We start from the raw sequence: 17,168 nt of genomic DNA on the forward strand, positions 1-17,168 counted from the left end.
GGCTGAAATCTTTTGGGCTAATTCCCAATCTCCCTCCCGGGTGGCTTCTCTCCGTGTTTGCGTCCAGCGATCGTCCAGCGATCATCGGGCTCTGAGTCAGAGTCCGCGGTGCTGCTGTCATCCTCTGAAAAGGAGAAGAGGTGCTTCCTGTTGCAGTGGGGATACTGCAACATGCATATATCAAACCAGGAGTCCCGTGGAAAGGAAATATATATGGACAGACAGATTCTTGATAGCTGTTTCAGAGAGATGTTTATTTCTCCAGCCGCATGGCCGGGGCTCTGCCGAGGAACTGTTCCAGTCACCGGACCAAGGGTCCTTCTGCCCGCGCAGGGGAACACAAACCAACCAATGGGAACGAGGCTGAGCAGGGGCAGGGAAACCCCGTGTCTGTGCCCTCAGGGCCCCTCTCCCAGGGCTACATGGCGGGGAGAGGAGACCCCAACAGCTTCCTAAGGCGAGCCGTGGCAACCTGGAGCTGAACGGCAGGGGGGAAAGCGCGGCAGCTTTTGGATGCCGGCACCGCCCGAGCCAGGCTGGGGGCGGAAGTCGCGGGGGACCGGGAGTGCCGTGCCGAAGCGCGGGGCGCGTCCCGGCCGCAGGAAGGCGGTGAGGAGGCGGCAGCCACAGGGTTGTGTATCGTGGGGCAACTACAGATCAGGGTACCGCCGCTGCTGCTTTTGCAAGGCTGTTTGAAGTCAGCGGCAGCAGCTGGAAGCGGTTGTGGGGAAGGTGCCGAGGCAGTATGGTTTAAAGCAAAAACTACGGGAGCGGAGTCAGAGAGGGAAACGGGACCCGGGCTCCCCTCCCCTGAGGGCGGGAGGCTGGGGGGTAGGGAGGTTTGAGGCAACGAAACCGGTAAAACAGGTTTGTATGGAGGAGCAGGAGCTGTCCCATTAGCAAGTGAAAGGGAGGGAGGATGGCTGATAAGAGACCTTGAGGTACTGCTCGCTGCTGACGCGCCGACATGAGTGGGGGGGTTGTACGGAAAGCAAGGGTTTCTCGGTAGAAGCGGTTGCATCACAAAACACTCGCAGGGGCGCTGGAATGCGCGAAAAGGGGGGGGGGGAATGGCAGGGGGATGGGGGAGCGGGGCGTGCAGGGGCGCGCCCACAGCCAGGGGAGCAGCAGCGGGCGGCGGCGGCGGGGGGGGGGGGGGTAATACTGTGGGGGGAGAGACGGATAGATAACTGATAACTGGGAATAGGGGATCGGGTTGGGGGGTGGGGAGAGGCTCCAAGGCAACTTGGCCAGAGTCGCTTTGGCAGGGGGGGGGCGAGACAATCGGAAGGCGTCAGGGTGTCCATGGCAACCCTGCTCCGTACAGAAACGTCCGCCTTCCGATTCCGTCTCAGGCGGAGAGGCGGGCTTGGGAGCACAGGGAGGGGAAGAAGGGGAGAGAGGGAGGTTTTTGACTGGTGATTTCCCGACATTCCCGAAATACTACAGTTTTTTCTACTAACTTAAAAATAATATGAAATAAAGGGATAAACTGAGAAACGGAAAGATCACCAGAAGCTTGAAAGGAGTAGATTTTTTTCCCGACGAGGTCCCAAAAGGAAGTAGAGAGAATAGAGTCCCCGTTTATATCAGGAAGATGCTTAAAGATCCAAATAATAAAGAACTTGAGTTTCCTCTTAGAAAGATTCCCCTTAGAAAACTTAAAATTACTAGCAAGAAGGGTTTTTAGAACTTGGGAATAAAGGTCTCTCTCAGGTTGGGTAAGGCTAGGTTTTCCTAGCCTGTGTCCCATCCTGGTGGTCCCACTCCCTAGCCCAGCAGAAAAAAAGAGAAAAAAAAGCAAAAAGACCTGAAAGTTTAGAAGCACGAAGGAAAACCCCAATTTTTAACTTACAATTCTTTCTCCAGGCATGGGGGCAGACCATAGGGTCAAAATAAAACCTGCTGGGAAGGTGGTTCAACCTGTAGATTGATCCTCATGGAGTTTCTTCTCCAAGATGGTAGGCGACGGTCTCGACCTGTCTCCTTGGATAGCCTCTGCTAGAACGCAAGGGGGTATCCTTAGAGAAGCGACGATTCCGACGGCGGCTTCAGTCCCGCAGCAGCTGTGCGGGAGACGCTCTTCTCCAGGGATTCCAGCATAGGAGTCCAAGCAGTTCGGCACGCTACTTATCGCTTTCAGGGGTCTGGTGGACAACCCGGTGTGTTGCGACCTTCCTAGAGAAAGCGTCCTGCCAGGGAAAGGCTTTTCCAGAGGCTTTAGCAATTTCCCTGAGCGACAGGTGATTTCAGCAAGTGTAGCAACTTCTCTGCTACAAGTGATATCAGCTCTTGTTATGCAGCTCTTTGTAAAATCACCCCGGCAGAACTTGGGGATAGAGAGACAGGAGCCTCGTATAGCAGTTCCACAGAGATAGCTTTATTGTCCAGCAGCCCCTGTGAAAGGAAGGCCAGAAACAATAACTCCCTGTCATCAGGCGTCGGAGCAGAGGTTATATGGGGAAGGCAGGGGGTGGGGTAGAAACCAATTAGCCAATGGGGTACAAGCTATTACCATAAAGAAGCAAGGCATGTTGAGAGTGGCTCTTTTTGTCACCATGACCCAGAGGAAGGTTGCTTATCTCTGGGGAGTCTTTTGGCCCTCAGGCCTCGCTCCTCCAAGGGACTAGTGCCGGTTTGGCCAAATTTAGAAATATATCCTCTGAGAGAAGGCAGGTTACAACCATCCCTCCCGCACCAGGTTCGGGAAAAAAGAAACTTTTTCCTTGAAGGAAAGCGAAAGAGATAAAAACGATTTATTTAACAAACACACAGGAAAAGGATAATAATGCTAAATAATAAAACCTCTTGCTCTGCTGAGAGAAACCTGGAAAATTTCAGAGTCCTTCCGTAGATCTCTCTCTCCCCCTCCTTGGAGCTGGGATGGGGTTGTGGGCCCACCTCCAGGGCCAAGGCCTCGGTGGAAATTCCTCCTGATGTATTCTGATGTTGAAACAGTCCAGCAGAGAAAAAAAGGAAAAAAAACAAAGTCCCAGGAAAACTAAAGTTCAACTCTCCGTCTCTGTCCAGAGAAAGAAAAAGGAGCTGAAAAACTGGCCGAAAGCAAGCAGGCAGCCTTCCCCACTCTCGCCCTGCTGCCGCAGCTGAACACAGAGCCGGCTCAATCTCTGTGTCCGTGAAAACACGAAAACAAACTGCTTAGAAAGTTCCCTCGGTTTTGTCTCTCCCCCCTCTCAGGCTCAGTTTAAAGGCATAGAAAGGCACAAAATTAATTTCTGGGCATGGAGCAGCAATAGGGGATACACATCACAAAGTCACCCCAAGACAGGAGTGCAGAGGACTCCTGCGCCAAGGGCTCATAGCCCTCCACAGTGTGTGTCAGAGGTCTGTTAGGAAAGACCGTTTGGATAAATTCTACCTCGAGTGCAGACAAACCCATCCGTGGGGTTGTCTTTGCTCAGGGACCTGATTGCACATGGTGGGTAATGCAGAAAGATGGAACAATATGTTGTGTACCACAGGGGGATCTGACTGTTGGGTGAAAACCATCTGTAATGAGAAATGCCTGTTTACCACTGCTTGCTGTCACTGTCACTGTTCGTACATAGCTGTGTATATATATATATGAATGTGTGTGTGTAGAGTTAGAATATATTGATGCCATGATGATTTTTTGCCTTTTCTTTTATACCCCTTTTATATACCTTTTAATAGCTTTTTGTATTCTTAGTGTTGTGTTAGCCTACATTCTTAGACTTATTTTGTTAATTTAGGAAGGAGACTAAACATCTCAGAAAGCCCCAGACACCAAGGTCCTCTCCAGAACCCATTTTGTAAACTAAGAACCATCCAGGGGGAAGGTTCCTCGGGGAGGGGGGCTCACTTGAGCCTCTCATTGGGGAATCTTTGATAGATATGCTAATTACTAAGACCGATAATGTTATACCCGATCTATTGTGTGTGTGCATTGCGGTGTGCATTTCGGTGCATTCCACCTGGATGTGGTGCACCCAAGTGTGGGGTGTGGGGTATGCCCAGCCCCTGCCCTGGAGGGATCTCTGCTGAGATAAGAGATTTCGCAATCGCCCAGCAGGACTCCCTGGAAAGACAACCACTTCTTTGGTCACGCGAGAAAAGACAGACCCACAATCCTTTAGGAGACCTTATGCAGATCCTTTGTAACCCATTGGCCTTCACCCATCCCCTGTATCCCTATAAAAGCAAGCCCTCTGGCCCTGTGGGACTCAGAGAGAGCTCTCATCCCTGGCTTTCCCCTTTGCCGGAGTACGGACCAACAATAAAGCTACCTTCCGTGCGGAACCAGCCACACGAGCCTCTCGTCTCTCTCTCTGGTCTGGCTTGGCCCAGAGGCTGCCCTGCAGAGCTGAGCTGAAATCACAAGCTGATAATCACTAAAGAGCTGACAGACTCTGCAAGGGCCCTCCTGCCAGCAGCTGAGGGAAGACACCGGGCCTTGGGAAGGCGATTCCTTTCGGGACCATCTCTCTGGACCGGTCACCTCTTCCTGGGTCAGAGCTACTGACCCCATCACCAGCTGTAATACCTAAGGATCCTTAAAATAAATACTGAGGTAAAACCCCTTTTTCCCTTCTAACTGTGTTTGAGTCTTGATTTTAAGACCAGGAAAAGGCATCAGTACTACACTTCTCTGCGTTCTGCTGCTGCAGCGAGAAGCGTGGAGGAAGGACCCTTCTTTCTTTTCAGCCAGCTTTCGGCTCCTTTTCTCCAGAGGGAGACAGAGAGTTGAACATTGTTTTCCTGGGACTTCGGTTTTTCCCTTCTTCTCTTCTGGACTGTTTCAACATCAGAACACATCAGGAGAATTTTCCACCGAGGCCCCCAAGGTGGGCCCACATCGACCCAGCTCCAAGGAGGAGGAGAGAGACCACACCTACAGAAGGACTCTGAAATTTTCCCAGGTTTCTCTCCACAGCGAGAGGTTTTATTATTTAGCATTATTATCCTTTTCCTCTGTGTTTGTCAAATAAATAGTTTTTTATCTTTCACTTACCTCCAAGGATTTTTTTTTTTCCGAACATGGTGGGGGAGGGGTGGTTGTAACCTGCCATCTATCAGAGGATATTTTCCTCCAAATTTGTCCAAACCGGCACAGTGGCTCTGATGGCCTGGCACATCAGAACCACAAAAATACGAAGATTTGATTGCCACTGGTTCATAATGTACCTTGATACCATCAGGACATGGGGGGGGCAGAACCTGTTTCCATTGCTGGGGTGACAGGGAGGTCTCAATAGTTGACTACAGGAAACTGAAGTGAACTTGACTGGGAAGGAGTGGAAAAAACAATTCATCGTGACTGGTCCAGAGACCCCGTGTATCATTGGCATAGATTAGCTCAGGAGCAGGTATTTCAAAGACCCAAAAGGACATTGGTGGGCATTTGGTATAGCTGCTGTTGAGACAGAAGACACTAGACAGTTGAATACCTTGCCTGGTGTAGCAGGGCATTTCACCCCCACAATAGCTTATCTGTTGCTTGTTAACTGGTGAAATAACTCAAACAGGACAAGCTGTCTTTTACTGAGTTATTTTGGCATCATGGAATTAGCGCCTCCAGCTGACAATAAACATCTTGCTGTGGAAGTGAGATCTTGTAGTGGTTTGGTCCAAAATACTCATTTCTGTTTATCTTCTGTGAGATAAGAATTACGAGAAATGCAAAGCAGGTGCCAAACTTGAAAGAATATAAAGAAGTTTATTAACAGACCTAAAAGAAGAGGAAAAAAAAAATCATACCACACCTTCAGAACACTTCTCCTCCCCCCACCTTTCTCCCTTCTCCCACTGACAATGTAAAAAGACAACCCTTGAGATGTTCAGTCTGTTTACCACTTCCATAATAACCTTGTTCAGTCCATTCAGGAAGAGGAGACTCTCTTGCCCATGCTATGAAAACATCACAACGAGACAGTCGCCCAGGTCGGTTCTCTGCTCACATGTGAGTCCCTTCCCCCGACTTGCAGCTTTTCCCACAACTGGTTTTGAGGGTCCACTCTTGAAATTACTGGGGTAAAATTTTAAGGTTGAGCCATTCAGAAACAAAAGTTCTCTTCACCCATCTCTGGGAACATTTCATCTCTAAGAACAGAGGCCCTTCTCCTTCCCTGGGAGCAAAGGGTCTTCCTCATCTTCATCTCTAGGACTATCTCTGGGAGCATCTCTAGGAACTGAGGTTTTCTCCTTTTCCATGTGGAGCAAAAGTCCTCATCGCTTCCATCTCTCCCTGTTCAAATTTCTCATGAAATTACAGCTGCTTCAGCATCTGCCTATCTCAGCGCAGGTGCTTTTGCTCTCAAGTACAAGTTGAATGCTCCACCCCCCATGCCTTCATCAAATTACAACGGGTACTCTGATATATCATAGCTTTACAACAGAATTTCAGCTTTAAGCATCTCTTTCTCTTCCCTCAGGTTTTCAGCTCTTCATAGCACTAAAATATTTACTCTCACCTAGGCCTTGCAGCTGGAATGAAGCTTATCACTGTTGGTCACATGACCTCTGCCGGACAGCGGTGGGCAGCTTTAGCTGAATCTTGGCAGCTCTGGAGAGTGGGGGGAGCCAGGCCGCTCTGGCTGCCCACAGCAGGGCTGGGGGGGGGGGGGGGGGGGGGGTGTTCCACGGGTGGAACAGGGCTCATCGGCTCCAGGATGGCCGTGGCCCAGCCCGGCCTGGCCCGAGCAGGGCCTGGGCCAGGCCCACTGGCCCCCACACGGGGCCCGCAGCCACCTGTCCCAGCACCGGAAACGAGACAGAGCTGTGTGTGGGGGGTTGTCTATTCTTAAGTGTGGATCACAGAGGCGGTCACAACTTTAAGTGGCTTAAAGAATTGTCCATATTCAAACTGGCCATCTGATAGGTTCTGTTAGGTCACAGAGGAAGCTGTAAGCACCCCTTTGCACGAACATCACTTCCGGGACTATGCTTGCTAACCCATGACAGATCTGAAAAGATAAGATGGATTTCTCACTGACAGACACCTCAGTTTGCAAACTATAAAAGCTACACCAAGCTTTCCAAAGCAGAAATCTTCTGCACATTCCCTGGGAATGCGTGGAGTTTCTTCCCAAGGTGGGGACGCCTATTTTGTGGTTACTCCTCAGAGGCTGAGTGAAAGCACTCTGTGTACACTATCGTCATTTCAGTATTAAGTTACGTTTGACTCTTAATCAATACTATTTCTTTGCTAGCTATAATATAGGTACCTTTATATCGTGCACTGTTTTGTGTAATCTACTAGTAGTTATTTTTGGTTTATACTGTGTAGTAAGTAACTCTGATTAAGATCTTTTGTCTGTTATTTCCTGTCTGTTCAATAAATAACTAATTTTACAAATAGACCTGATCTGCCATCCTTCGAACTTGCATTCCAGAGTGATTTCTTAAATTTAAGCTGTTGCCAAAAATCTGAGGCTAAGGCCGGGCTTTTCTGAAGCTCCCACTTGTCTCGTGACACCTGGTCTTTCAGAGGACCCTTCTGCTGTAGGACTCCTGAGGGTTGAAGAACAGCAGGTACCAATTGCTACTGCAACAGTCCATCATCAGCAATACCGTGTGGACCAAGACTCTGTGATTCCCATCCATAAGATGATCTGTAAACTAGAGAACCAATGAGCGGTTAGCAAGACTCATTCACCCTTCAGTAGCCCTACATGGCCTGTGCGTAAGTCTAATGGATGGTGGAGACTGACAGTGGACTATTGTGGCCTGAACAAAGTCACACCATCACTGAGTGCCACTGTGCCAGACATGCTGGAACTTCAGTATGAACTGGAGTCCAAGGCAGCCAAATGGAGCCACCACTGACATTGCTAATGCCTTTTTCTCCATTCCTCTAGCAGCAGAGTGCAGGCCACAGTTTGCTTTCATCTGGAGAGGCATCCAATACACCTGGAACAGACTGTTGCGGCAGGGGGAGGGAAGCACAGCCCCACCATTTGCCATGGACTGATCCAGACTGCACTGGAAAAGGGTGAGGCTCCAGAACATTTGCTGTACATTGATGACATCATTGTATGGGGGAACATGGCAGAGGAAGTTTTGAGAAAGGGGAGAAGATAATCCAGATTCCCCTGAAAGTGTATTTTGCCATTAAACAAAGTAAGGACAAGGGACCTGCCCAGAAAATTCAGTTTCTAGGGGTGAAGTGGCAAGACGGATGCTGACAGATACCAACAGAGGTGATTAATAAGATAGCTGCTATGTCCCCACCGACCAGCAAGAAGGAAATACAGGCTTTCCTAATTGCTGTGGGTTTTTGGAGGATGCATATCCCAGAGTGTAGCAGGGGGTGGTCCCGGGAGCAGGGGAATCCAGCCAGAGTCACGATACGAACACCGATATGATTTGAGCATCATGCTCCAGTTTTATTATTCGGTTACACCAAGTTATACCTTTTCCAAAGTTCACGCCCCTTTCCCATGAGAAAGCCTCTAAGCAGCGGGGGAGCTGACCAGTGTATACCTTTTCCCAAGGCCGTTCAAGGCTGCCAGCTAGCAGGTGCCTTGCAAGCCTGCTTTCAGCCTGAGGCCCCATCAGGGTTACTTCTGCAACAGCCCTGGGATGCCCAAGCCCTCCTGGGGTATCCTATATTCCACAAGGAATCCCGCTACACATCCCCCGTTTTCTTTTTGTGCAACCCAGGTCTGGTCGATGATTTTTCACAGCCCTGCTTTAAGGAAAAAAAAAAATACACCCAAGTATTATTAAACCTAATATAACTAAAAATAGCAATCGGCAGCCTTCTACTTCCAAGGTACACAGCCATCTGGTGATACCCAGACCCTTAAGCCAATCTCCAATAGGGTCATCTGTCTCCTGAAGGTTGTGCAGGCCCCTCTGGAGGTCAGAGAGGTGCTTGTGAATTGGGACAGAGTGGTCAGAAAGATTCATACGGCACATACTCTGGAACTCTTCGCAGCCGTGGCCGTGAGCTAGTAGTAGAAAATCAATGGCTGCTCGATTTTGTAATATTGTATGTCTAACACTAGTAACATCTACGCTTAACTCATCAAGCATCTGCGAAGTTATGTTTAACTTGTCCCTCTCCCAGCAAGCAAGTTTATGCAAAATAGCGTGAGCCCTGGCTGCCGAAACACCAGGTAACAACATAGATGCTAGCCAAATTAACTGCCTTCACTCGATCTAAATGGGCGGACAGCTGATTGAAAATGTCCGCTAATGCTCCTGTCTCAAGACAGTCAAAAAACAATTTCTCATTCTACCTCTGTGTTTGGTGCTATACCCAAAAATTTATGCAATTCTTTTTCTTAATTTTGTCTTTGGAGAAAGTTCCCCGACACCCACCACAAGTCACTAGCAACCACCTAGGGCAGCTGTTACATTCACCCCAGAGTCTCGTTATTTCTCCTGCTACGGAGAGTGGTGGATCTGGCAAGTCCTCAGCTCCTTCACTCAGCCACGTCTGCAGCCTCTCTCAAGGCTCCTCGGGACAGGTTTCAGAGTCCCAGATGTTGAAGTAGTGGCGTCATTTTCCTCAGGAGCTGATGCTGACTGTGCCTTCTCGTTTCGGGGTCCTGTAGCATGGCACCACTTTGCTGGACATAGCTCTGGTCAGTGATGCAGCGATGACTTGTCCCTGTTGTTGCAGGACATTCTGTAGCATTGCAGTCCACATTCGTTCCCAGAGCAGGAACTATGAAGGGGTTAATAACAACTGTGCGATGTTGATAGACTGCAAAATGCTTTGTGTAGATAAGTTAGCAAGCTTTTTGATTACTTTTCGTATCAGTTCTTGCTGTTTCTCCCAGTCCCGGGGCCGCTTCTGGGCCACTTTGGCTTTGCAGGCGACGAAACCGCAGAAGCCGCGCTGCTGCCGGACGTCCCACTGTTCGGTGGGGGTGGGGGGGGGGGGGTTACTCTCTGCCGCTTTTGGCTGGGTTTTAGGACCTCTCTGTTGCTCTGCCGCTTTCGGTCGGACAGCAGGACTGTCTGTGTCTCCTTGGCCCGCCTGTGCCCTGCCCCCTGGATCGGGTGTCCCAGCTTCCGCATCACAGCCATTTCTCCCTTGGCCGTCGGAGGGGTAACATCCGGCTCTGCCGAGTTTAGCAGCTCCTGCACTGAGCGGACGCATTCCGCCGCGTTTTTAACCGGTTTTCTCGCAGCCAGCCCGAAGGACTGTGCTACCCTGGACTCTGCTCTGGTCTCTGGCCGCCGCTCCATAAGACCCCCGTCTGTTCCTTTCCCAGAGCTGCTGCCCTCTAAAGCCTCTATGGCAGCTGCGGCCACTGTCCTCTCTGTGTTCATCTCTGCGAGAGTGCCAGTTACTGCCCTCTAGACTAAGCCGAGGGCTTTAGCTTCTTTAGCTGCCTTTCCTCCCTCAATCGTGGACAGGCACAATTTATATCCAACTTCCCCCCATGCTTCGGTTGAGAACAAACGCGAAGTGTAACTCAATAATCCATGTTCCCGGGCCCACGTAACGAGGGCATTCAGATCTCGGTCTTTTACGATCTCGCCTCTCATAGAGAGAATATTAGCTAGGAGTCGAGGTCCTGCCCCGTAGTCCATAGCTTCTGTGCTGCGGGTATTCGTTCGGCCGCGCGAAAATACGGTCTCCGGCCACTCAGCTTTGAGGCTTAGCCCCCGGCTTTACTCGGCTTCAGGACTTATCTTCCAGCTGGCTATCCTGCTTCGAGACCGGGCCCCCTGCTTTACTCGGCTTTGGGGCCACCCGCTCTGGTTCCCCTGGCTCCGCCGCACCGATACGATGAAATTCAGAGTCTTACCGCATTGAAGCAAACCTGCCTGAAGCAAAACTCACCCGGGTCCCTGTTCGGGCGCCATGTGTAGCAGGGGGGGTCCCGGGAGCAGGGGAATCCAGCCAGAGTCACGATATGAACACCGATATGATTTGAGCATCATGCTCCAGTTTTATTATTCGGTTACACCAAGTTATACCTTTTCCAAAGTTCACGCCCCTTTCCCATGAGAAAGCCTCTAAGCAGCGGGGGAGCTGACCAGTGTATACCTTTTCCCAAGGCCGTTCAAGGCTGCCAGCTAGCAGGTGCCTTGCAAGCCTGCTTTCAGCCTGAGGCCCCATCAGGGTTACTTCTGCAACAGCCCTGGGATGCCCAAGCCCTCCTGGGGTATCCTATATTCCACAAGGAATCCCTCTACACCAGAGTAGTGTCCAATTGTAAGCCCTCTCTATTTTGTGACATGGAAGAAAAATGATTTCAAGTGAGGCCCTGAACAACAGCAAGCCTTTGAACAGATCAAACAAGGGATTACTCATGAAGTAGCCCTTGGGCCAGTAAGGACAGGACAGGATGTGAAGAACATGGTCTACACCACAGCCAGGGAGAATGGTCCTTCCTGGAGCCTCTGGCACAAAGTACCTGGAGAGACTCGTGGATGACTTTTGGGGTTCTGGAGTCAGGGATACAAAGGATCTGAGGCCAGCTACACCTCAACTGAAAAAGAGATCCTGGCAGCTTATGAAGGGGGTCGAGCCGCTTCAGAAGTGACTGGCACTGAAGCACAGCTCCTTCTACCAGTGCTGGGCTGGATGTTTAATGGGAAAGTCCCTGCCACACATTATGCCACTGATGTGTCGTGGAGTAAGTGGGTCACTGTAATTACACGGCAAGCTCATATAGGAAATCCCAATTGCCCTGGGATCTTGGAAATCATCACAAACTGGCCTGAAGGTGAGAATTTTGGACTATCATTGAAAGAGGAGCAGGTGACATGTGGACATAATGTTACTACTCTGTCATGGGAACTAGAGGTGCTCTTGTCAAATTCTAGTATTTGTGTAGAAGCGTAATGGACTTGGAAGTCCACTATAGGAGTAGGCAGTGTTACAATCTGTAATGATACAATTGAAGTGAGCACTACTCACACCCAGAAAGGTGGGTATATAAGGTATACAATGTTAGGACCCTGGCCAGTCCCAGAGGGTACCAGATGTTATTGTGTTTGTGGACATAAAGCCTTCAAAGTTTTATCCTTTTTATGGTCAGAAAAATATTACAGCTGGTGGTGGGGTCCGAGGCTGTGACCCAGGAAGAGGTGACCGGTCCGGGGAGATGGTCCCGAAAGGAATCGCCTTCCCGAGGTCCGGTGTCTTCCTCTCAGCTGCTGGCAGAGGAGCCCTTGCAGAAGCTGTCAGCTCTTTAATGATTATCAGCTCGTGATTCCAGCTCAGCTCTGCAGGGCTGCCTCTAGGCCAAACCAGACCAGAGAGAGAGACGAGAAGACCCGTATGGCTGGTTCTGCACGAAGGTAGCTTTATTGTGGGTTCCCTCCGGCGAAGGGAAGGCCAGGGACGAGTTCTCCCTCACAGAGGCGAGCTGGTCTTCTTTTATAGGGATACAGGGGATCAGCAAGGGGACCAACGGATTACAGAGGGTCTGGGATAGACCAATGGGTTACAGAATGATCTGCATAGGGTATCCCAAAGGATTGTGGGTCTACTTTTCCTCACCATGACTCAAAAGTCCTTTCCAGGGAGTCCTGCTGGGCGGTTGCAAAATCTCTTATCTCAGCAGACATCCCTCCAGGGCAGTGGCTGGGCATATCCCACAGAAAAATGCATGTTAGGATCAGGAGTACTGGCCATACAATTTTCCTCTAGTTTGTGGCTCAGAACTTTTTTACACCACATGGAAAGAAATGTAGATAAACCTTAAATTAACTGATCAACTGCATTTCGTTCTTTTGCATGATGGTTTATACTATGGCTAGGAGTAAGTGAATTAGAGAAGGAGATAGTTAATATTGCGGCTACAATAGCAAGGATGGCAAATAATACAGTTGATGCAATCCCTGCAGTCCAGGAAGAAATAAGTTATCTGGTGTAGCTCTTCGGAACCGTATGGCTTTGGATGTTTACTAGCTTTCCAGGGAAGAGTATGTGCCCTCATAAATACTAGTTGTTGCATTTATGCAGATAAGTCACGATGAACTTCAACAGATATGAATAATGTTTGGGAACAAATAAGATCATTACATAAGATACAGCAAGATGATAACTCTATGAGTTTCCAAGAGGTTTGGACTTGGCTCATATCCTAGACATACAGACAAAAAGGGTGCCTGGAGGCCAAGAGAGTGAATCAGAAGAAGACCCCAGACTCCACAAACAGGACTGAATAAGCAGAAGTGCCATCAGGAAATCAGGTGACTTATAGAGACTATAAAATCCTGTAACAATCAACAAGCAGGGTACCTCTTCGGAGGGATCTGGCATGAGCTGTAACTACTATTATATATTAAACATGGTAGAAGGAACCCTGTTAGGTTCTTTTATTAAAGTGGAACCTAGGAATAAGCACTGTTGGGGTGGCATCTGCATAATTCCTACAACAAAAGGCTACATAATAGGGTGACTATATCATGACAGCATTGCTTTAAAAAGTGTTGGTGGCATCCAAATCTTTGGCCAGCAGGTCACTTATCCATTGGAACTCAAATGTTTCAGAGAAAAGACTGTCTTTGTTTTCTGTTTCCAAGATAATAAGACAAGGAGGACACCACACCACAGCAGATGAATGTGCCCTGAAGGAAGCTGTGACCTTGTGGAGAGGAGCCCACACCAGGACAGGTTTTCTGGCAGGACCTGTGGCTCCATGGGGGAGCCACACTGGAGCAGTCTGTTCCTGAAGGACTGCACCCTGTGGAAAGGGACCCACACTGGAGGAGTTTGTGAAGAACTGCAGCCTGTGGGAAAGACAACATTGGAGAAATTAATGGAGGACTGTGTCCAATGGGTGCGACCCCACACTGAAGCAGGGGAAGAGCAGGAGGAGAAAGGAGCAATAAGCACAACATGTGCTGAACTGACTGCATCCTCCATTCCCTGTCCCCCTGCCCTGCTTGGGGGGGAGGAAGTAGAAGAGTCCGGATTAAAGTTGATCCCAGGAAGGAGCGAAGTTTGGGAAAAATATGTTTTAAGATGATATTTTTATTTCTTGTTATCCTAACTCTGATTTTGATTGGCAATAAATTCAATTAACTTTCCCAAGTTGAGTCTGTTTTGCCTGTGACAGTAGTTGATGAGTGATGTCTCCCTGCCCTTATCTCGACCCATGGCTCTTTTGTTATATTTTCTCTTCCTTGTCCAGTTGGCGAGGGGGAGTGATAGAGCAGCCTAGTGGGCACCTAGCATCCAGCCAAGGTCAACCCACCTCAGACTTCTCTTCTAAACTCCATACTTTTCACGATAAACACACAGTTTTGTACAGATCTAATCAGGTAACATCTGGTATCTGAATGTATTATGTTTAAAATCTCTTAATGCAACTTTTACTGAGAAGGAGTATATTCGGTGATCCTATTTTGTACAACACTCTTCTGAAACACCTAATAGCAATGAAAGCAAAAATTATTTACTTTAGTTCCTTAAAATGTATCAGTAATTACAGAATCACAAAACATACTGAGTTGGAAGAGACCCACAAGGATCATCGAATCCAACTCCTGTCCCTGCACAGCACTAGCCCCAGGAGTCACACCATATGCCCAAGACTATTGTCCAAATGCTTCTTGAACTCTGTCAGGCTTGGTGCTGTGACCACTTCCCTGCAGAGCCTGTTCCAATGTCCAACCATCCTCTGGGTGAAAAACCTTTTCCTAATATCTAACCTAAACCTCCCCTGGCACCTTACCTAGAAAGATTTCTAATGTACTTACTGAAAACTTACTTACTTACAAGTCTGAGGATAGATGTTGCATAGTTAAAGCCGTGGACTACTTCTTACAAAGTTGTACTGTAAATCTTCACATACCTCTACAGAAGACTATTGATTAAAACCTTGTTATTAATGGCTTATTGTAGATACTTTACAGGAATTTCATTGTTTCAACTTCTATTAAATCATTTAAGGAAATTAAATATTTAAACAAAGATTTCTTCAGACTACCAGTGAGCTTCTCAGTCATTACCTCCCCTGTAACAACAAAAAGCTTCTAACAAAAGATACACAAGAGACATAAAAAGATTACCTTTACCCAAAAAAGATGAAAACAGGGCAAGGACACAAGAAGAAATTGAAGGCAGATGTAGTGACTGACTTCAGCAGTACTTATTAGGAATTTGTTTTAAAATTTTAAGTGGAGGATCTGTTGACAATTTCTGGAAGTAAATCCATGGATATTATTGTATCTGTCTGCCCTTTAATGATTTGGTTGATGGTGAGAAATATTTAAAAAATGTGAAAACAAAACATCTTACAGCAAGTATCAACTTTAATGTCGTGAGCACTGAATGAAAAATAACTACACAGTGTGATCCTTCAGCTTGGGCTTCGTAATCATAAAGCTTGAGGAAACCTAGGAAATACAGGGAGGAGGGAGGAAGAAAACAGACCATTGTCATTTCAGACCAGCTCATATTTCTAATGTCTTAGAGACAACAGACTGTAAATAAACTCAGCAATTGGAGGAAACAAAAAACCAAACCAAACAAAAAAGCACCCTTGCTAGGAGGCCATATTTCAACTACACACCTTGGACACAAAAAGTAACAGCAGATACACAAAATGTGGGCGCTTTTAAAAGTGACTACTAATATGGGTTTCAGATAGTTAAACTGTATTAAAGTAAGAACATTGTTCTGGTTTGGCCAAATTTAGAAATATATCCTCTGAGAGAAGGTACAACCACCCCTCCCCCACCAGGTTCGGGAAAAATAAATTTTCCTCGAAGGAAAGTGAAGGAGATAAAAGCTATTTATTTAACAAACACATGGGAAAAGGAAAATAATGCTAAATAATAAAATCTTTTGCTGTCGAGGGAAAACCTGGGAAAGTGTTAGAGTCCTCCCTTTGATCTCCTTGGAGCTGGGACTTGGCCCATGGCCAGGCCCTCTGTGCCCAGTGGAAAGTCCTCCTGATGTTTTCTGAGCTTGAAGCAGTACAGTAGAAAAGGGAGAAAATCTGAAATTCCAGGGAAGGAAAAGCAAAGTTCAACTCTCAGTCTCTCTCCAGAGAAAAAGAAGCTGAACAACTGGCCAAAAGATGACTGGAAAGCAGCAAGCCGGGTGCCTCCTCCCTCCCCTGCCGCAGCTGGGAAAAAAAAAAATTGCTATCTCTGTGTGACCTTGAACAAGCTGCAAACTGTTTTGAGAAAGTTTTGCTCAGTTTTTCCTTCCCCCCTCAGGCTCAGTTAAGGGGCATAGAAAGGCACAAGAATTAATTTCTGGGCATAGGGCAGCGACATGGGATACACATCATAAAGTCACCCCAAGACATTCCACCCCTTATCCCATATTGTTGGCTCAATGCCCAAACTAATATATTTGAACTCTACACACACACACGTCAGTACATACATATATATATACACAGCAATGTACAAACAGTGACCCTCAGCAAGCAGTGGTATACAGGCATTTCACATTACAGGTGGTTTTCACCCAACAATCAGATCCCCCTGTGGTACACAACGTATTGTTCCATCTTTCTGCATTACCCACCATGTGCAACCAGGTCCCTGAGCAAAAACAACCCCTTGGATGGGTTTGTCTGTACTCGAGGCAGAATTTATCCACACAGTCTTTCCTAACAGACCTCTGACATGCACTACTGGGACCTTATCTCCATCTACTGTATGCAGGGATTCAGACTGGGCTGGACCAGCTCTATTGGTGGAACCTCGGGTGTTAACTAACCAGGTGGCCTTTGCTAGAAGCTGCTCCCAATTTTTGAAAGTTCCCCCACCTAGTGCCTTCAGGGTGGTTTTCAACAATCCATTGCACCGTTCCACTTTGCCTGCAGCTGGTGCATGGTAAGGGATATGGTACACCCACTCAATGCCATGTTCTCTAGCCCAGGTGTTAATAAGGCTATTCTTAAAATGAGTCCCATTGTAAGATTCAATTCTCTCAGGGGTGACATGCCTCCAAAGGACCTGCTTTTCAAGGCCCAGGATGGTGTTCCGGGCAGTAGCGTGAGGCACAGGGTAGGTCTGCAACCATCCTGTGGTGGCTTCTACCATTGTGAGCACATAGCGCTTGCCTTGGCGTGTTTGAGGCAGTGTGATGTAATCAATCTGCCAGGCCTCCCCATACTTGTATTTGGACCATCGCCCACCGTACCACAGGGGCTTCACCTGCTTGGCCTGCTTGATTGCAGCACATGTCTCACAGTCATGGATCACCAGGGAGATCTGGAAGCAAACTGCTTTGAAAAAGTTTTGCTCAG

Source organism: Corvus moneduloides, chromosome W, assembly GCF_009650955.1.
Source record: "Corvus moneduloides isolate bCorMon1 chromosome W, bCorMon1.pri, whole genome shotgun sequence".
In the NCBI taxonomy this organism is placed as follows: domain Eukaryota; kingdom Metazoa; phylum Chordata; class Aves; order Passeriformes; family Corvidae; genus Corvus; species Corvus moneduloides.